The sequence below is a fragment of the Maniola hyperantus genome, chromosome 10 (assembly GCF_902806685.2).
Source record: "Maniola hyperantus chromosome 10, iAphHyp1.2, whole genome shotgun sequence".
Lineage (NCBI taxonomy): Eukaryota > Metazoa > Arthropoda > Insecta > Lepidoptera > Nymphalidae > Maniola > Maniola hyperantus.
In genome coordinates this window covers 12,039,962-12,062,660 of record NC_048545.1, presented here as the reverse complement: position 1 = coordinate 12,062,660, position 22,699 = coordinate 12,039,962, and the positions used below count along the sequence as shown (strand labels likewise).

The window sequence follows — 22,699 nt, the reverse complement described above, 5'->3', positions numbered from 1 at the left end:
GTACTAAAAATTTTAACGGTGAAAGAAAGCATCGTGAACCTGCATGCCTGAGAGTTCTCCATAATGTTCTCAAAGGTGTGTGAAATCTACCAATCCGCACATGGCCAGCGTGGTAGACTTATGGGCAAAACCCTTCTCACACTGAGAGGAGACCCGTGCTTTGTAGTGAGTCGGCGATGGGTTGGTCATGATGATATCAAATAAAGCTTTTGTGAAAGGAGTATAAAACATGTCCAGAGCTAGTACACATTAACCCTATGCATTCGGTGAACATTTATTATCCACTAGATTATGCTCGCGACTTCGTCCGCGTGGACTACATAAATTTCAAACCCCTATTTCACCCCTTTAGGGGTTGAATTTTTAAAAGTCCTTTCTTAGCGGGTGGCTACGTCACAATAGCTACTTGCATGCCAAATTTCAGCCCGATCAGTCCAGTACTTTGAGCTGTACGTTGATAGATCAGTCAGTCAGTCAGTCAGTCACTTTTTCATTTTATATATTTAGATTGGGACGCTGACTCGGCGTATCTATGTATATTTTCAGCGTGCAGCCGCCGGTGGATTTTCAAGGTGGCCTAACTCAAAAGCAGCGTTTACACATTGGCCATCGGAAGCCATTAGAAAAGCCGTCCATATTGTCTCTACATACTAAAATTAAATTAAACAGAATGCTAGAATGAAATTTAATGAAACTAATGTAATTAACGTTGAACAATAAATTTTCAGCTACTTCCTAAGCAATTACAAACTGTAAACATGGACACGTTTGGCGAAATGCCCAATGTGTATTAGTTTGTTCAATTTGATGTACAACTTATAAGTACGGAAAAATGGTATTGCATAGCTTATGAAAAGAATCATGAAAAGTAAGGGCCAGCATCGTCTTTATCTAGATCTAAGGAGAGGGCTATTTAATATTGTTAGGACAAAGTTGCGCAGCGATTTATGGAGAGGGCTCTGTTAGGCTTTTCCTTAAATCCGGAACGAAGTAATTCGCAGGAGAACCAAGGTCACAAGGCAGTAAGTAGGCCATAGATTGTAGAGGCGATGGCCGTTGGAGCCGAAAAATGGTGACCTAGAGTGAAGACCGTATACAAGAAAGTACACCGCGTAAGTTTGTCAATGCACACTTACCTAAACGATAAAAATATAATATTTTCTTATCTTCTTCTTTCTTCTTCTGGGCTGGTTTCCGCATTTAAACGTTTCCGTCTGTTGTGCGTAATATTTTCTTATTTGGCTCAAATTAATTTTATGCCAGCAGTGGACGTCTATCGGTTGATGATGATGATGATTAAAGGCGAAAGTGTTTTTGTCTGTTCTTCAATTATTATGCTACAACGAATCACGAGATCAACGTGATTTTTCGCATGGATTAGGTATAAAATAAAGACATGGAGAATCCCGGAGGAAACGAAGTCGCGGGCATCAGCTATTGTCTATGTATATAAACCACGAGGTCAGTACCAGAGTAGTACCTATTAGCGAAATTCATATTTGAACAAAGTTACGTTTTGAGCTGTTTAAATATTCACAGTATGTTAACTAAGTAATATGGTAAAGTAGAGTTATATTAGCGAACTGAGAGGACTATGAAATGAATATGCGATTTAAAAACGAACTAGCGACCCGCCCCGGCTTCGCATGGATGCAATGTAGATACTAATGTAGTGTCAGTGAGGAGTGATTAATAATAATCCATTGATATTATAAATGCGACCACCGCGTATGCGTAATCCCAGCAAAATAATGTTGAATTTCTGGATTTGAGTTGGATAGATTTTTAGTGCGTAACGTCGTGTAATTGTGCGTGAAAGTTTTAAATTTGTGCGTCCAACCAATAAGTAGATATTCGAAAAAAACGCGTTTTGTCAGGAATACGTCATCCTCGTCGTCGTCATCATTTTTTTCCCAATGGACGTACAAGAAAAAAAATAGGTCCATGAATTAGTGCGTTTTAAGAGGTAAATGTGCGTGCTAAAATTAAATTTGTGCGTCATAACACTTCGAAGATATTCAGTTTTTTGCTGGGATGACGTTTAACCATTTCTTATATCTCTTAAACGGTTAATCGTATAGATGTGATATTTTTTACTTGTGTTGCTATGAATTTGTGCGTAATGTTTGTAAAAACAGAATTAAAAAAAATTTCTCCTGGCAGAACGCGTTTTTTTCGAATATCTACTTATTGGTTGGACGCACAAATTTAAAACTTTCACGCACAATTACACGACGTTACGCACTAAAAATCTATCCAACTCAAATCCAGAAATTCAACATTATTTTGCTGGGATTACGCACACGACCACCGCCGCCTCCGTCTCGTTTTGTTGCCCGTTAGTTCGTCATATTTCAACAAATGAACACAAACCAATATAAAAATATACATATCAACCTTCCTCTTAAATCACTCTATCTATTGGTGAAAATCGCATTAAAATCCGTTGCGTAGTTTAAAAGATCTACGCGTTCATTCAGGCAGCGGGAAGCGACTTTATTTTATACTATGTAGAGATGAGAGTAAAATAAAAGGAGCTCACTGGTGGGAATGGCTGCGGAATTCACCTGAAACAGAAAATGAAGATATTAGAGGTATGCTTTAGCAAGAATGTATTAAAATAGCTACGTTAATATTAAGGGAATTCGGTAGGTATGTTATAAAACATTCAAACCTTATTAAGATCCTGATTATGAATTCAAAAAGAGTTAAAAATTACATATTTTTAGGGTTCTATACCTGACAAGGAAAAAAGGAACCCTTATAGCATTACTTTGTTCTGTCTGTCTGTCTGTCTGTCTATCTGTCCCATAACCTATAGGCTTCCTATAGGTTCCTTTGCTGCCAGTGACGAAATATGTAATATATGTTCACTCAGTACTGAAGCGACTGTTAATGCCATCTAGTAGCGACATGGACAAGCTTCTGAAGAACTCATCTGAAAACGTTTTTTGCATTTAACCCACGAAATTGGCACTCACTTTTTATTTTCATACAATTTAAACGTATGAAGCCCGGGCTACAAAGCCATAATTGTGTCTGCACCACGCTAGGGGTGAATAGATTTTCATACCAGACGGTGTATGAAAAAAGAAATGGTCAAGTGCGATTTTAATACGTCTAGATGGTTCCGTTCTACTTTATTTGATGAGGGTGGGTCTGCTTGTTGATCTAAACGATGAGAGAAAAATTGTATTAATATTTCAACATTTTTGCTCAGATCTAAAAATGCCTGGATACTATTATATGTGTGTGCTACATGACGTCATGTGTAGTCAAAACCTGAAAAATAATAATTGACTATCGATTTTCCGCACCTATATATTTTATCATTTCGTATTTTTCTAAGGCTAATTGAGCCTTGGTCGCTCTTTGTTTTTAAGTATTCCAGTATTTTCCTTCTTTGTAATAATATATTACGCAGTAAGAATGTTCAAATAAATAAATATAGAAATTTACTTTTGCCTTTTTTTAATTATATTATATCACTACAGTGATCTCTTCCTTATATTCGGACAGTACCAAATTCATCTTAATTTGTAGAGTTCTCCTGTGAAATTAAACAAATGCGAACAAATTCTTGCTCTTCTACTTGAACCCTAAAAATGTTTATAAATATTCAGTTCAAAATTCTCATTTATATGCAGCAGCTATTGTCTACGCAAGGAGTTCATTCGTTGGCGAATAATAATGCATGTAATTACGAATTCGCGTTCGAAACACTTTGGCATAATTTGATTATAAATTGCTCCTGATTGTGGGTATACACATTGCATAAAACGAATTGATAGTCTACTATACTCTATACAATATTGGTAATTAGTCAATTTAACGTGATTTAGTATTAGCGATTTGAATTATGGAATACTGAATGGCTAAACTGATATTAAAAGATTATATTTTGCGTTGAACCTGATTACCTGTGCCGTCATTTGGATGAAGTAAAATTATTTCTGAAAACACTGGATTTTTCTGAAATATTTTCTTAATATTATCTATCAGAGTTTTCTTTATTTTATTCAGATACAAGTTAGCCCGTGACTGCAATCTCACCTGGTGGCAAGTGAAGATGCAGTCTAAGATGTGTGTAGTATGGCAGTTTCATTAAAGCCTTCTTCAAAGGTATCTACGCGGCATCGCACTGGAACTCTCAATCGCTTGATGGCACGGCTTTGCCGGTAAGGTGGTAACTAGCCACGCTCATAGCCTTCCACCAGACCAGCCCAAAGACCATTTAAAAAATATAAATTCCCAAACTGCCCTTGCCGGGAATCGAACCCGAGACCTCCTACTTAAATGAACCCAGTGCTCACCACTTCGCCAGGAAGGTCGCCAAAAAGTTTGGCCGTCTGAATCCAAAATTTTTCTTAAATAATAATATGTTCTCAATGTTATCAGAGTTAGCTTTATATGCCAGCAGATTGTGCTCTATTTGAAGATCACTCGGTCACATTTTTTTATAAAATTATCATAACAATACACCAACGTTTGAAAACCATGTTTTTCCAAGTACAGTGAACACAGAGATTCTCTCAAAAAGAAACACAAACAACCACCATAAGGCAGTGGTCCGACTGCCGCCGCGCCGCGCCGGTGAGAAAACGACTAACTATCGGCGATGTTCTCTCTCAAGAAACGCACAATAAAATGTACCTAGATTCCGTGTAAACGAAAGAGATTCATATATCAAAAGTTGCTCTCTGACTGTTCACACTGCCAGCAACGACTCGCTTTACTAGTTTTGTCGCTGAGCGACGAGCTTTCAAAAATAAACTCGCTCAGCGATATTCGTTCCGCGATCCTCGCTCGCTTGAACGCGTGTAACGTGCGCGCAGATTTGCACAGGACTGAGCGGCCGCGGGCGAATGGCGCGAGTAATCGCTCGTCGCACTTGTACGCTTATAGCCCGGCGACAAAACTATCGAAACTACACACTCGCTTCCCGCTGATCGCCAACCCGTTTAAGTTTCTAGTTCTACTCGTTTCTCGTTTATCGTCGGCGGTCGGACCACTGCCTAAACGAAGTTACGCATAAATGAACTGAATGCAAACATTATTATTGATGAATCTTTTTTACAAAAACAAAACTTCGTAAATATTTTGAAAATTATCATTCCCCGAACTGACATTAACATGAAGGGTAAATGGCGGCACCTAGACTTTTTAAATGACTCTTATATGAATTAGAATAAGAGTGAATTTCCAGTAAATACTTCGGTCTGTGTGGCCGACCATATCATGAATTATGCAACCGTCCTTACTCCTTCCTGAAGCGAAACACTCTGATTAAAGGTGGTCTGCACCCTTGCGTTTATTACTTGGTAACGTTGGTCCCAAATATATGTATTGGATTTTCACCTTTAACATTCATGAGTTAAATGATACATAAGGTTGAAATTTGTATGTACTCGCGCCCCTCCTGTTTGAGTTTGAATAAAATTCTATTTATTCTTATGATTGGAACTACACTCAGATTCCTTTTAAATGCAATTGACTTGAAAAAATCTATAGAGTTAAAGGATTCGTTAAGCTTTGTGGACTGAAAAAAGGGAAAGTGAAATATTGTTTCAGCAGTAATATCCAGACATCTCTTGTGTATTCAATTTTTGTTATGAGAAATGAATATTTAGAATGAGATTTCGGCTTTGTAGAGCGTTTCCTCTGTCACTATGTGACGTTTTGTTGGTCGCAATGACAGAGACAACGCTCTACGAAGCCGCTATCTCTTTATAAAGGACGATGTACAGTATTTCCTACCGTGTACTGTAGAAATTTTATGCTATTAAAAATTCTAACTTTTCCAGCGTATCAATAAATCAATCAGCCTGATTGCATCTATTAGGTACTGTACTATACTTGAAAGCGCGCCACCACTGGCACATAATATGGTCCCGCTAGCTTCTTAAGGTCGTCAGTCCAGCTAGCTGGAGGTTGTCCCACTACGCCTGCTGATAGGTGGTATCTAATCCAACACGTTTGCGCAGTGACTATCGGTTCTGTGACAGACATGGCCTGCCCATTGACACTTCAGTTTGCTAATTCGCTAATTCGTTGGGCTATGTCGGTTGTGGTTCTCCTATGGATTCCCGGAAATTATTTTTTAACATAAATCAAACACTTAATTATCATCATCATCTGATTAATTATATCAACCGATAGACGTCCATGGCTTGTCTTAGGTCTCTTGTAAGGACTTCCACAGTCCACACGCCACGTTCTTTCGCCACCTAAATCCAGCGGTTCCCTGCGATTCGTTTGATGTCATCCGTCCACCTAATAATTAATTTAGTTAAAAAAACAAAGTAATTCTTCCTGAACCTGAACACAGTAATTGATCCTTCCTTTATATTAGATTTATTCCCTAACGCCTGTATTTGAATGTTCGGCAAAAAGTTGGAGCGGAAAGGATTTGGGGTTGATTTCGATTTTAAGGTGGGCTTATAGGCTTTAGGCTCTATCAGAAAAGAATACGCGTCTGACAAATAAGGGTGTACTTATTTTAAGCGTAAAATCCGGTCGTTCCCGTGAGGCGGGTTAAGTCGTCCAATTTTGTATCATCCGGGGTCTTCAAGACCGACATAAACCTTCGACCTTAATAGGGATAACATTCGTTCATATTTAATAACCACTTCTTGATCTTATTTGGATAGAGTTTCTATTTCATAGTAATACTATTCATATAGATTTTATTTACCTAAGAACTACTTTTGAATTGTCAAAGGTTCCTCCTTTCGCATCAAATTTAGGTACTCTGTAGGCGCAAGTGTTGGAAGACCCCCCACTAGGTGGACAGACGTCATCAAACGAGTCACAGGGAGCCGCTGGATTCAGGCGGCGCAAGACCGTGGTGCGTGGAAGTCCCTAAAAGAGACCTATGTCCAGCAGTGGACATCTATCAGTTGATAATGATAATGATGATGAAGTAAACATAACTTGGCTATACTTTATACTTAACAAAGTTATACTTCAGACTGGTAAACATAACACTTGAAGAATTAATTGATTCTCAAGCTGTTAAAAGTCTACAAAATTACGGAGCATCCTTACGGAAATATAAAATAGTAGGTAGTCGGTCCCTTTTCAAATCACCAATATAATAGAGTGTTGAAGACTCTCGCGGAACGACTTGCGCGAAGAGGATTAATAAAGTTGTTATTATTCTTTATTACGGGGCAATTTGGGAGAGAGCTTTCTATAAATTGGGCCAGCTCTTTTGAGGGCGATTTTTAGAAGAGGCTCCTTTATTGTTTTTACGGTTCCGTGCCCCAAAAGGAAAAACGGAACGCTTATAGGATCACTTCTTTGTCTGTCTGTCAGTCAAGAAACCTAGAGGGTACTTCCCGTTGACCAACGCACACGTAAGAGGAAAAACCGAAAACCATGAATTTGTGGTTAGGTTAGGTTAGGTGAGGAAAAATCTGAAAACCGTGAATTTATGGTTACATCACAATAAAAAAAAATTGTTCGTGAACAAATAATTAGTATTTCCAACTTTCAAAGTTACATTACTATACCAAGTGTGGTATCATATGAAAGGGTTTTACCTGTACATTCTAAAACATATTTTTATTTATTTTTATGCTAAACAGTTTTTGATTTATCATACAAAATGTCTTGTAATCTAGTGGGCTTGAATTTAAGTGCTTAGTTGATAACGAGATGCTATGTGAAATAGTTAGTCTTAAGCAATTAAATATCATTCGCTTTAACGGTGAAGGAAAACATCGTGAGGAAACCTGCCTGAGAGTTCTCCATAATGTTCTCAAAGGTGTGTGAAGTCTGCTAATCCGCGCTTGACTAGCGTGGTAGACTATGATGGTAGACTATGGTACGTGGTAGACTGAGGGAAGACCCGGGCTCTGTACTAGTGAGCCGCGACGATGGGTTGCTCATGGTGATAATGATGATGATGATATGAAATAGTGATACATAGTAAAAACACGTAAAAAGAATACGTGGCTAAGTTTGTTCTGGGCTTTTTCTCACAGAGATTCTTAGCTTGGCCTCAGCCAATCTAAATTCTAAGGTGTTTGCTATCTCCCACAGGATTTTTAAGAGACTTATGGGTTGATTATACCTAACGAGTACAGTGGCGAGTCAGTGTCCTCGGCCGAGTACTCGGTTGGTATAAACACTTTAACGAGTGCTCGCCGCAATTTCGAAATACGTCGTACCTACGTACTCGTATCACAGCACTGTCTCGGCCGAGTGTCATTTTACTGTCTCGCTTCACTACTCGGTAGGTGTAATCAGCCCTTAACACACACAGTAAATCCACGCGGACGAAGTCGCTAGCAATCATCTAGTATATCATATTTCTTAATTTTAATTTTAATTTTTTATTTGCAAGGACAATCTACAGGTTAAAGAAAACTTACAACTACACAAACAAGAAATAAATACATATAAATGCATATTATGTAGACCCACTTAGTGATTGCCACAGCTTGCGATGAGAAAACTAGATAGAGGTATTCTTATTATGTCATCATCATCATCATCATGATCAACCCATCGCCGGCTCACTACAGAGCACGGGTCTCCTCTCAGAGTGAGAAGGGAGAATTCTTATTATGTATTATAGACTATAGTCCAATTTCTAGGTAGGTACATAATATATTGGAGGATAAAATCCAATTATATAAAGAGTGTTTATTATTGGACATAATTACACAGAATTAAAGCTAACAGCCTACCTAAATAAAATGTTTACAAAAATAACCTGGGTACCAATTGTATTCGAAGTGGGTATTACTTCTAGTATTGATTTTTTATCTTGTTAAATCGTAAAAGAGCTTTAAATGAAACGGGTGACAAATTGCTGAACGATAAAGTAACCTAAATGGTACACAAACGCTTCGCTACGGAAGCATGAGGTTCACGATCTTTACAATTGCAACGTCTCGAATGCAACAATGCATCGCTTGTAAGCCTACTCGGGGGATTTGTACCCTGCCAAACAATGGAACGCCAAATGTGTGATACAAGTCAAAAACTGAAAGCGGAAATCTGAAGCAGGTCTAATTGATTTTTGAAGTGAAAACTTCTATAGGCGCGTTGGTCGATTTTGGGGTGAGTTTAGTTCAAAGTCGCGTCAACGAGATGCTAACAACTATGACTCAACGACAAGGTAACCTAAATGTTACACTAACGCTTCGCTACTGAAGCATGAGGTTCACGATCTTTACAATTGCAACGTCTCGAATGCAACAATGCATCGCTTGTAAGTCTACTCGAGGGATTTGTACCCTGACAAACAATGGAACGTCAAATGTGTGATACAAAACAAAAGCTGAAAGTAGATATCTGAAACAGGTCTTACACTAATAGCCATAGTTAAATAGGGGCTTCTTTAGGGGACCATTCAGACGATATACATATTGTGGCATATTGAGCTGAAATGGTTTAGAAAAAAAAGAGTACGAACTGATTGGGTTGGTTTGCCTACGAAATCAAGCTTTATTAAATTTAAGTATATACAATTTTAAGAGAAGTACTTATTTTAATTTTAATGTTGACAACATAATGAATGACTTCATAAATAGGTATGCCTAAAATGAAATTTATGGATTTAGGTTTTTAAAAACAATCCTGTGGGAACGCGTTGATTTTCCGGGATCAAAAGTAGCCTATGTCACTTTCCAGGTCTTTGACTAAATCTTGCAAAAAATCACGTCGTTCCGTTGCGACGTGATTGAAGGACAAACCCACAAGCAAACGCACTTTCGCATTTATAATAAAGGTAATAACTCAAGTATTATTATAGCTCAAGTATTCTTGATAGGTATACTTATTTAAAATAAAAAACTAGGAACAACTGCAACAAAATAAAAGAGAAAATACGAAATCCTTACTCTTATCTCTAGTTATCGCTGTTTCTAAGCAATTGAGCCATGATCTAAGCTCTGCCCTAGAATTTAGGTTAGTCCATACGTGTAGAGATTCTTCCGATACATTTGCTTTTTCGCTTCAGTAGTTTTGCTTTCTTTGGGGACACGGTACGTAATCACGAGGTAATCACACTACATTTTCTAAACGATTGAGGAAAATTATTGTTGTATTTATACGATGAACGGTTCTTTGACAACCTTATTGACTGACTGACTGACTGATCTATCAACGCACGGCTCAAACTACTGGACGCATCGGGCTGAAATTTGGCATGCAGCTAGCTATTATGACGTAGCCATCCGCTAAGGATTTTTGAAAATTCAACTCCTAAGGGGGTGAAATAGGGGTTTGAAATTTGAATAGTCCACGCGGACGAAGTCGCGAGCATAAGCTAGCTATATACAAAAGGAAAAGGTGACTGACCGACTGATCTATCACGCACAGCTCAAACTACTGGACGGATCCGGCTGACATTTGGCATGCAGATAGCTATTAAGACGTTGGCAGCTGCTAAGAAAGGATTTTCGAAAATTCAACCTCTAAGGGGGTGAAATGGGGGTTTGAAATTTGTGTAGTCCATAATCTAGTCTGTTATAATATTAAACTAATACATTTCTGTGATGAATCGGCAAACTAAACTTGTTTGGCAAAGTTGATTTTAATCTAACAAATTAGAACATTTATGATGTTTCAGAAGTTGGGCTGACGGCGTTGCTAATAAATTAGCATAACTTCTAACTAGACTCTTGTGTGAGCTCTATATTAATAGCACGGCAAACTCGCACTTATACACCTTTTTGGCAACAGTTTTACAGTACGTGGCAGAAAGTAATGTACATAGAACTTAAGAAGGAGGTAGAACATTTTGTAGAGCACTGTCTCTGTCGTTGAGATCGACAAAATGTCATATACCTGACATATATGAGTGACAGAGACAACGCTCTACAAAGCCGAAATGTCATCCAAAGACCGATGTACATTACTTTCTGCCGTGTACTGTACTTGACTGTACTTAGCTTTGCCTATTACCTACTGAGAGCTACGGTAGTTCTTGCTTTCGAGAATTTAGTTTCGGCTAGTTCATTACCTTAAAAAGCTGAACGCTAATCTTTACTAATAAATTTTTTATAAGTAGGTATATAATATGGCACATAAACGATCCAAATAAAAAACGGTCAAGTGCGAGCCAGACTAGCACACGAAGGTTCCGTACCATTGTAGGTACAAGAAATAACACTTTTTTTAAATTTGCATGGCGCCATTCTGAAATTCGCCATCTTGGTATTTTATTATATTTTGTTGTTGTAGCGGCAATAATAATACACACTCTACAGTACGCGGCCAAAAGTAATGTACATCGGCCTTTAGAATGACATTTCGGCTTTTGTAGAGCGTTGTCTCTGTCACTCATACCTATATGACGTTTTGTCGGTATCAACGACAGAGACAACGCTCTACAAATCTGCTATCTCCTTCTGAAGGTCGATGTACATTACTTTCGGCCGCGTACTGTATGTGAATTTCAACTCTCTACCTGTTACGGTGCATGACACACAGCCCTATGACAGACGAATGGACTGGAGGCTTAATAATAGGGTCACGTTGGCAGTTGACACCCTTCAAATAGGGAACCCTAAAATCAACTACTCTACTGCAGTCAGCATAAGCTTGAAAGCAAAAAGGATAAAAATACCATATCCGGTGAAATAATGGACTTTTCTAGATTGAAGTCGAAGCAATCTCGGATCAGATTTAAATTTTTCAGTTTTCGAGCAAATCCTTATTGATATTTTACTTAGAATACAACCCAGCCGTGTTTGTTTGCATGCATGCAAGAAATAGACGCGCTTTTGTTCTTCCAATAATAAAACCCCCATTTTCTTGAAAGTGAATTTCTTTCTTTTACAATTACTACGGATTCTATCTCGATAACTGCAGCATTCCTTCCGAATGAGAAAAAAGGAAATGCAATAAATAAAATGATACGATTTTTTGTATAGCGGTAGTTTATGGAGCTAGAAGCTCATTGTGAAAGAGAATAATTTAAAAAATCATGATCAAATCATGGTTTTTAATTATTTTTAAGATAATTAATTATTAACGTCACGCTGTACGGAAAGCGTATAATGACGTCACAATCCGTAAACGACAAATATTTTTCAATTTTTAACATAAAAATAGAAAATTTCATAAAAAATATTGAATAAACATTTGTCGTTTACGCATTTACGTACAGCGGTGACGTTAATAATCAATTACTTACGTAAAAATAAATAAAAATCATGATAAAAAAAAAATATCTCCTTAATAATGAATTCTAGCCCCATAAACTACCTCTATACAAAAAATCACATCATTTTATGACTACAGTCATAAACCATTATCACCACCACCATCCCCATCACCATGACCCTAGTCATGATGACGAAAAAGTTGCTATTTTATGCTAAACTAGCTTATGCTCGCGACTTATTATTAGAAAGGGGATTATTAGTCATTTAACATGGCTAATATTCTAAAAAAAAAAACTTCGTCCGCGTGGACTACATAAATTTCAAACCCTTATTTCACCCCCTTATGGGTTGAATTTTCAGAAATCCTTTCTTAGCGGATGCCTACGTAATAATAGCTATCTGCGTGCCAAATTTCAGCCCAATCCGTGCAGTATTTTGAGCTGTGCGTTGATAGATCAGTCAGTCAGTCAGTCAGTCAGTCACCTTTTCCTTTCATATATATTATAGATAATTGACAAAAATATACGAAATAAATTCCTCTCACGTTCAAAAGCTCCCGACGAAGGACCTTCAAATCCAACCAAACTCATTCAAATATTTCAAACGCGTTCCCAAGGTAATTAAATAGTCAAAGACAAAATTCACAATCCCGTTCGGAGAAAAACCGACCTTATTTATTTACAATTAAAGTTGGCTATCAATGGTTACTGGAGTCATTTCTATCAAAATATGCAATCAATTTTGAACCTTACTGCATACGACATGAAAACAAACGCTGGTCCATAATTGAGTCATCCAAACTTCATCGAATAGTTGGAACTTTGCGGAATATTGGCAAAGGTTGACGCTTTGTTGTATAGGTACGCGTCGAGAATTCCTATTCAATCTCTTGTGTCTTTCCTCTAAAGAATTCTTCTGGAATCATGAGGGGACCAATCAACAATGAACATTGCTCTATCGCTCCTCTTAGATTATCATAGAAGGGAACAATGTGATATGTTGCTACTGCAAGCAATCGATTGTCCTAGCCTAAAAAACGATCCACGCGTACGTAGTCACGGGCATCACCTAGTAGATAATAATTTAATGTTAAAGGTCTGTACGCACCTAAGCTGCGCTGCGCGTCACTGCGCGTCGCGGCACAGAGCGTCAAAATATTTTTTCTATCACTTTGTATGGCGCATATCGTACTAGAGCGGCGCTGCACAGCGCTTCAGCGCGCGTTGCCGCGCGTCGTGGCTGGGAGAATTTTGTGAAGCGCAGCGAAGCGACGCGCGGTGCAGCGACGCTAGTGCGACATACCCAGCGGCGCGTCGCGTCGCTTCAGAATGCGTACGGCGCTCGGATAAGATACACGCGCATCGAGTTAAGTATTTAATGTATAGGCGTGATAGACCTCAAAATAAATAACGTAGTTTTAATTTTTGGCACATGACGGGCTCTTAAAAGTATATCCTCAAAATTCCCAACCCCTAGGATGTCGGCTTCCACCCTTTCCCTCTTCAATGTCGCTCATCTTGCGACGTTGTTGTTCGTACGCGATCGGGCATAAAAGTGACGCGCAAGTGACGCGAGCTGCCGCGCACTGCAGTTGTAGTGCGGTAGGTACCGTGAGCGGCCTGAAGTGACGCTTTCTGCAGTCGGACTGAAGCGACGCGCAGCGCAGCTCAGGTGCGTACAGATTCGCCGCTGATATTTTTAAATTTTTTGTTTGAAAATTCATTCGGGATTCCGATTGGGTTTTCAGTTGCTGGCAAAATTATAAAGCTCGCTGAACCGGAGACAAGGATACGCGCAAGGAGAATATAAATTTCGTAGTAATCAAGAGCGTTTGAAATGGGATTCTAATACAACATCGGCAATAAATGCCTGTAATTAGGTACCTTTTACCCGTCCTTGTCAAAGGTTAACCGACAAAGATACGACTAATGCGCGTTTTAGTTGAAAAAAACTACGTCTCGGCGCCACTCTTTCTTTCTTTCTCTGGGCGTTGCGCCTAAAATTGATCTAGGCTAAAAAGGCAAGATCCACAGGAGGCAACAGAGTGGCGAAAGCTGCAAGAGTCGCCAGAGGCACATTTTCCAGTACTGAAAATACGAATGACGTCAGCAGCATCAGTTGCGCTGTTAAAAAATACGTAGAAGTCCCGTCAACTTTGAACTCAGCTGACATCATCAAATCTTGCTGCTAGCATGCGATATTTAGATATCGCGATGTCGGATGTACGACGTCCGATCGAATGATGTAAAAAGCCTCTAATAAGTAAACAAAGTTAAGTGAACAAACCACTTCAGCTGTAGAGCGGTCGACGTTATATTTGTATGGATTGCTTGGCAAACACAAACTTTCATATTTCCATTAGTGCTTGCGAATAAAGGATTATTTGCGTTAGACCGTGCCGGGCCCGAGCCGTGCCATGAGACACAGGATATCATATCAGACCGTGCCATGTCCGAGTCTTCCGAACTACACTACAACATCGCAATAAACCGTGAAAGAAAACCGCAAAAATTGTTTGTTATTAGTTGTTGTTATTTTCTTTATTTTAAAACTAGCTGATGCCCGTGACTACGCCCACGTGAATTTAGGCTTTTCTAAAATCCCGTGGGAACTCTTTGATTTTTCGTGATTCCAAATCGGTATAACTGTTGGGCCGTGAAAAGCTAGCAGTCAGACAGACAGACAGACAGAAACACATTCGCATTTAAGTATAATATTAGTATGGATTTAATCCCAGCATATTAATCATTTTCTTTGTCATCTCTCTGAATTACCCTTTACAAATTTTAAGCGAATCACGAAACTATTCATGAGTCTAGACACAGAAAGAATTTCTTTACAAAAGGCTTTTCTTCAAAAATAAACCCCTCAAAGCAAGTGAAACATGCAATGAAATGCACCGAGTTTCCCAGCTCATAAAACGGAATGATATTCACCTACAATAACATGTCTGCACCCTGGTTAATGTACCGTAATACCTCAACTATATCTTCGAGCATGTTAAGATGGGGCCACATGAAAGGAATTCTTGGATAATGTAACTTATAAAAATCGTGTCGCTAGCCCATAGATGTTCAAAGACTGCTGAGGTTCATACATTGCAAAAAAGAGCAATTTGAAGGTAAATTGGGGCTAGGGAAATCGTAAGCTATTCTTTGCCCTAATATTCGTCTTTGCCGTATTTGTTGCCTTTTCAAAGTTCAACTGCTAACCGGATCTTAAAAATGGCATGTAAATAGTTTGAATAATGGTGGTTTAAACTAAAAAATAACCAAAAAAAAACTATTAAAAATAAAACATAAACGTCGCGTCGCTAGCAAACGCTAATAAAAATAAAACAATAAGTACACGAAACCAATTATCATTAATGTTTTTGGTCTGCGGTTGATTCTAGCCATAATATTATGTATCTAGGTGTATGCCTTGTAGGTATTGTATGCGAGTATTCGTTCAGTGTGGTCGCATCATAACAATTTGCTACATATATCTAGAAAGTTCGCTAAGCCGATGCCAGCTTACCATTGCCAAATGTATATACAAGTGTGAATTTTTATTATAGCTCTCTTACTAAAGCTTGGAGGGAGTTCGAATTCATTTCGCAATTGGTAAAATGGTCGCTTTATATTTTCTTACAATAAACTACAGTTTAGGCTTTATCAAAAAAAAAATGTTTTTTTGTATTGATTATTTATCAAAAGCAGCATTATAAATTTACTATGCAAACAACATCTTCAGGCAAACTCAAATATTTGTATCAAAAGATAAGTGCGTTTATCATTGAAACTATACCTTAACAGTCCCACAAGTCAAGTAAATAACTGAGTTTTTAAAACTACCTTTATTTCACAGTGCCAAGGGGCATGTTTAGCAACGCTCAGGCCCCCTTTGTTTAATGCACGTCCACTGTAAACAATACTGTTATTATGGCCCCTAGAGATCTGACGCCGCTCCTCTTTTGATATTTTTTCATAATAATATCGTTGCAGTTTTACTAAGGGAATTTTTAAATTATTGCACTTTTTCAGTCTCAGGTGTACTAACTTGTTCCTTAATATTCAGTTTTAGTTATTTACATGCTTTTTTATCAGTTTTATGCGTTTTATTCAGCGAAGGATGTGAAGATAAAACTTCAAAAATAAAAAATTCTATAAAAAAGGACGAAACAGTCAGGCAAAATCCAAACAATATTTGACCAGACTATAGATTAATTTATTGGTCTCACTCCAGACGAACAGCCCTTTCTTGATGTACCTATAGCCTTAGATGAATGATTACCTAAAGCGCATTAGTTTTTCGGCAAGTTCAGCAAGAAAAAGTTCTTATATGTATATATTTACCACTTCACTTCAGTAAAGTTTTGTAGGTAGATATTATATCAATAGATCAAGATAGAAAAAAACGTTGTTCCAGTAGGTACCTACTGTCTTTTCAGGGTGGCTATTTCAGCCCCTTGGTCCCATTCCCACTTCAGCTTAGTGTAAGTATTGTTGATCTACTCTATAATTTAGTTCAGTTACTCTTCTTTTTCTACGGTCTTCTATAAGAATTATAAAAATAATTCGGTAATAATTAATTGATCACGTAGTATTCTAATCTTTATTATACTCTAAGCTAAGCATGGCTATCTCTATCGCTTTCTGAAAGACTTGAAGCAATTGATAGAGATTCGTGCATTTTTCGGAGCCGTGTCTCACACGTGCACGACTTATACAAAACATTAATCCATACAAAATACTTCATCAAATTTTTGTTCATAAATATTATAATTATGATGACATTTCATTAGCTTCACTAAACAGTTATTACTCATACAATCACCGTCTACCATTGTGCAGTGTTTGATTAATTTATATTGGCTCATTCGCGTATTCATGGCAATTTTAATGGATTTATGAATTATTCCAGTGATGTCGAGATTAATGGAATACCTTCAAAGCGACTCGGTGTTTCGTGCGCTCGAGCCAAAGTTTAGTGAGCTGAAATCATAATGCATTAGATATGAATAAGCGAAGTGAATTTTGATGGCGTAATTTCGCTTTGTCGCGAAACTTACTTGCTCTACGCAGACATGCTATACTTAGGCACAGAATAATATAATAATACTAACGCTGTAGGTCACCATTCTAGCACCTTGGGACCCCAACGTCTATCGGTTGTACGAACTATGTGCCCTGCCCATTGCCACTTCAGCTTCGCAACCCGTTGAGCTATGTCGGTTACTCTAGTTCTCCTACGGATCTCCTCATTTCTGATTTGATCACGCACCGGAAGACGCAGCGTTGGAAGAACCCCCACTAGGTGGACGGACGACATCAGACGAGTCGCAGGGAGCCGCTGGATCCAGGCGGCGCAGGACCGTGGCGTGTGGAAGTCCCTACAAGAGACATATGTCCAGCAGTGGACGTCTATTGGTTGATGATGATGATGATGAACGCTATAGGTACGAGGAAATAAAAGCGAGTAAGTTTGCTATTTTTGTAAACTAAGTACACAATAGCCGTAAGAGCTTAAGAATTTCTATACATATTAGAGATGTTGGGAGTTCGACCTCTAATTTGTCGAGTAGGTGTGTGCGTTTCAAGCAATTAAATTGCTTTGAGGATGAACGAAAACAGCGCGAGGAAATCTGCATGCCTGAGAGTTCACCATAATTTTCTCTAAGGTGTGTGCAGTCTGTCAATATTAATTATTTACACTCCAAGTCAAACTTTTCAAAACCTGATGATGTATGGTATAGCACTCCTAAATAATTGAGATTCAGGAATTGTTCCTGGTGAAATAATAATGTGAATACCGAGCATAGACTTTGTTATTTAATTCAAATTCCTAACTCTTCAATACTGATGCTGCAAGGTACTGGACTCCTAAGCTGTGTGGATTTGGAAAGTTTTGCTGGTGAATTAATATGTTAGGTACCGAGCAATGACTACTTACACTAAAAAGCTTAAAAATGATAAACCGACTTCCAAAACCACTACTAAGTACAAAATAACTTTTTATTTTGTAGTGGTTGACAAAACCACTACGGTTTTGGAAGTTCGTTTATTTAATATTTTTTGTTTTATCTAAATTACACTACATAACAGAGATCAAATACTTTGAAATATTTTAGAAAAGACACGACACCTCGTTTGCTTTCTGCACCTGTATGCTTTGAACCTAAGAGCAATCTGTCAGCGATAAAGAATCCAGAGACTGACGTTAAAAAAACTTTATGTTAGTAAGAAATCTTCGGGGGAAAAATACGCCAGCGCTGGCAATAATCTAGAGTGGTTTCGTGAAATACATGAATTTAATATGAAGATTATTCCTCTCTGAGGGAGTGATGTGTCTTATCTAAACCACAAAAGGAAACTTGTCATAGATTAAAGCTAAAAGAAAAATTGAGCTTCCACGTAAAATGGTAGGCTACGCATTTGTAATGTCTGAAACTATAGGTACTGTCATTAGCATAAGGTCTCAAGCTTTGAGCATTGTACTAATATTTTCATTAGTTTGCTAAAAAATAAATAAATCACAGAAACCTTAATATATAACGCGTAAGTATACCTATAATCATCATCATCGTCGTCAACTGATAGATGCCCACAGTTGGACATAAGTCTCTTGTAGGACTTTCCACACGCCACGGTCTTGTGGCTCCCTTTTTTTACGCATCCCGCACAAGTGCGAGTATGTGGGTCTCACTGGCAATTTTAATAGCCTTCAGCATACCCACTAAAAACCCAGCGGTACCATCCGCGTCAAGTATAAAGCGTCTCAGGATCCCGGATATCGGATGCTGCGACTCGTCTTTTTTTATAGACTAGCGCTTGACTGCAATCAGACCTGCAGGCAAGTGATGATGCAGCCTAAGATGGAGCGCGCTTGCCTAGAAGATGCCTATTCACTCTTGACTTAAAGGTACCCATATTAAAAGTGGAGGGGAATACTGATGTCAGATGGGCGTTCCATATCCCAGCGGTTCGGATTAAAAACGAGGAAGCAAATCGCTTCGTACGTGTCCGTGGAAATTCAACTACGTGCGGACTCAGACCTTAACATGCCTTACGGTATGATGGTAGAAAGGTGTCTAATATCATCTGTCCACCTAGTGAAGGGTACTAACATCACTGCGCCTTCTGGTGCGAGGTCGCTATTCCAGCACCTTGGGGCCCCAACGTCTATATTGATTTTTCGAACTATGTGCCCTGCCAAATATATAATGGTAGGTACTAATTTTGAATAAATGCTTTTAATTTAAAATAGTGATATGTAATAATCTTCTCTATATATAAAAATGAATCGCTGAATGTGTTGCTGATCGCAAATCTTGAGAACAGCTGAACCGATTTCGCTAATTCATTTTTCATAATATTTCTTGAAGTACGGGGATGGTTCTTACGGAAAGAAAAATTTAAAAAATTTGAATCGACTGTTAGGCGGTACGATGTTCGCCGGGCAGCTAGTTATTGATAAACATGCCTACAGTACCCGGCATGAAATATTGTACAACGACCTTAAAAAAGAGATTTAGTAGAGAGAGAGTGGTTTCGTAGAGCGTTGAAATCGACAAAACGTCACATGCATAGGTGTGAGTGATAGAGACAACGCTCTACAAAGCCTAAATCTCATTTTAAAGGTCGATGTACAATACTTCTTGCCGGCTCCTGTACGTGTTTTCATTTGGTTAACAGATGGGTGAAGGTCGACCTTAATGGGGATCTCGTACTACAAAACTAGCTGTCACGGCCACTCGTGTACATTCCAAATGGCTTTGTGAACGTTTCTTTGAAGTTACCAAAACAGGAAACAGGAATTGGGCAGTGACCAAAGCCTGAATCAAAGGAAAATAGAGAAAATGTAATAATAAACTTTTATTTAATGGTTTCCCAGTAAATGGATAAACAAATAAATATCAAATCGTACATTTTACGGCTTTCAATTGAAATTAAAAAAACCGGTGCGAAAGTCTGTAAATCTAAGGAATAAAGAAGCTTTTTATTGTGAATAGTAGGTATTTTGATAAATAAACGCGCTGAAAGCATCGATGGCTGAAACGAAGAAAAGGAAAAGTATCGTACGTCTTTCATAGAATATCAATTACGCAAGGGTGCAAATCTTAGCAGAAATAAGGCAAGCCACAATTGATTCCAACTGTACGCGCACCGCATCGCCAAGCAGACATTATTATTGATGGAGAAAGGGTAATGTGAACGGGTGACCCATTTAGAGGCGGTCGTGAATAAATACGCAGCCGATCAGCTCGGTGCTGTAAAGAATAGATTGTGACCTCTATAAATCTTCCGTTCGTTGCTGGGGGTCGAAGAAGTCACAAACATGTACGGTCAAGTCAAAAGCATAAGCGGGTTTATCTCAAAAGCTCAATCACGGTCAAGTCAAAAGCATAAGCGATTTGATGATTTACCTCCAAAGCTATTGGAGCATCTTTTCTGTTCTAGCACATCCATTGAACTCAATCTGCTACAGTGACTATTAAACTGTATGACCTCACTTTCAGGCTTCAGACTTGCCTAAAAAAGATTTTTTAACATTATCCTAAAACATCATCTGATTAAAAAAATAGTTGTGAATAAACACGCAGCAGGAATAATATAATTGATGGAGAAAGGGTAATGTGAACAGTCGACCCGTTTAAAGGCATCAGTCGTGAATAAATACGCAGCCGATCAGCTCGGTGCTGTAAAGAATAGATTGTGACCTCTATAAATCTTCCGTTCGTTGCCAGGGGTCGAAGAAGTCACAAACATGCACGGTCAAGTCTAGCGGTAGGTATATATACCTCTAGATAAAAATTGTTTCAACTCATTAAAAAAAACGTTTTTTCCAGAATATAAGAAAAAAATATTTTTAACAAACCAGAGAAGACATTAAAATATTTTAAAAAGATTTGAAAGGAATTAGTATGATTTGAATATAATATGACGAGATTAGAGAAAACGAGAAAAGATTGCAAGAAAAGAGGTTATCTCAAAAGGCAAGGTTTTTGAGTTGAAACAATTATGTAAAGGTGCATTTTTATCTCAAAAGACTTGTGAAATCACATTGAATCTGAAGCATCCTTTTCACTCTAACACGTCAAATTTACTTTATCTGCCATAGTTACCTACGCTGAACTACACTAAATCGTGATTGTACCAATATTAGCATAGCACTCCGTTATACTGTCTAAAACGGGCTCCAACTTCCAGACTTAACTAAGTAATGTATTATAATATTATATACAATACCTACATCAGCTAAATAATAAAAATGAAAGATTAAGTAAATTACAAGATAATGCTTACAAGGTTTTACATCTTTTCTTTTGTATTTTCATATTAGAGAGATATCTGATGGTATGATTTATATAGCTCATTTTATTGAATTAAAGTCCAACTTGATAGAAAATGAAGTTTACGAAACCAATAATTTGATTCTCAAATTTCCATAAAATAGACGTTTAATATTGTGGCTGCCCAAACAAAATTCTTATTTATATTCCACCCATAATTAAACGTCAAATTTAATTTGCATATTAATAAAGCAATTTTCCGCTAATAGCCCCTCACTTAAACCACTCCCACTGGAATTGAACCGAGAGAATTTTTGTATCGAACCCTTAGTTATGCTAATGTGAATGACCGGGATCTGCCGAATAAGGGAATAAATTGCGGTCTCTGACTGTGACTATGAATAAATTTATCGGTCTATCGGGAGGCCGTGGTCCATACTAAGTGACATGTATCACGTCATTGAGTCTAACTACAGAATTCCGCCAAGTGGTGATAAAATAGTGACACAAGAATATGGCATATACCAAGGCATATACCTATTGTGATAGTGGTCCACCTCCTATTCAAAGGGTCCGGGGTTCGATACCGGGCACGCATTTACGACTTTTAAAGGGAGGAAGGAATGAAATTAATGACGTCACAATGCGTAAAAGACAAATATTTTTCATTTTTTTAACATAAAGATATTTTATACGTTAAAATAATATTTTTTATGTTAAAAGTTGAAAAATATTTGTCGTTTACGCCTAGTGACGTCATTAATTGCTTTCCGTACAGTGCAGCGTAACGTTTATAAATAATTATGTAAAAAATAAATATAATTCAGGTTTTTTTTTAAATTATTCTCTTTAATCATGAATTCTAGCCCCATAAACAACCGCTATACAAAAATCATTATATCATTTTATTACTACAGTCTAAGACCCTATTAATAATGATCTAATCGCGAGAGCATGACCACAAATAAATATCTAACAGATGTCTGGTGGGTAGTTATAATGATATTGCATCATTATCATGATCAACCCATCACTGGCCCACTACTGAACACGGGTCCGCTCTCAGAATGACGGTTTAGGTCATAGTCCGCTATGCTGACCAAGTGCGGATTGGTAGACTTCACACACCTTTGAGAACATTATGGAAAATTCTCGAGCATGCGGCTCCTTAACAGTTAGAGCAAGTGATATTAGTTTACGAGAGCAATAAGGCCGCCTTTGCACCATCTAGTATAGTTTCTTCTGTATAAATAAAAAAATACTAATTTGCTTAAAATGCGCATAGCTCCAAAAAGTTAAA

The 22,699-nt window shown here is 37.9% G+C and overlaps 1 protein-coding gene across 2 annotated transcripts in view; it reads right to left on the bottom strand.

Annotated features, from left to right (window-relative positions):
* Nucleotides 1-22,699, bottom strand: part of LOC117985950 (C3 and PZP-like alpha-2-macroglobulin domain-containing protein 8) — a 228,620-nt gene that overhangs the window by 186,825 nt on the left and 19,096 nt on the right. Inside the window, exon 2 of one of the 2 annotated variants that reach the window (XM_069501479.1) lies at nucleotides 2,543-2,567. The exons of the other annotated variant lie outside the window; for it this stretch is intronic. The gene's annotated coding sequence lies outside the window, so the exon portion shown is untranslated. The remainder of the gene's footprint in view (nucleotides 1-2,542; nucleotides 2,568-22,699) is intronic. 2 annotated transcript variants of the gene reach the window in all.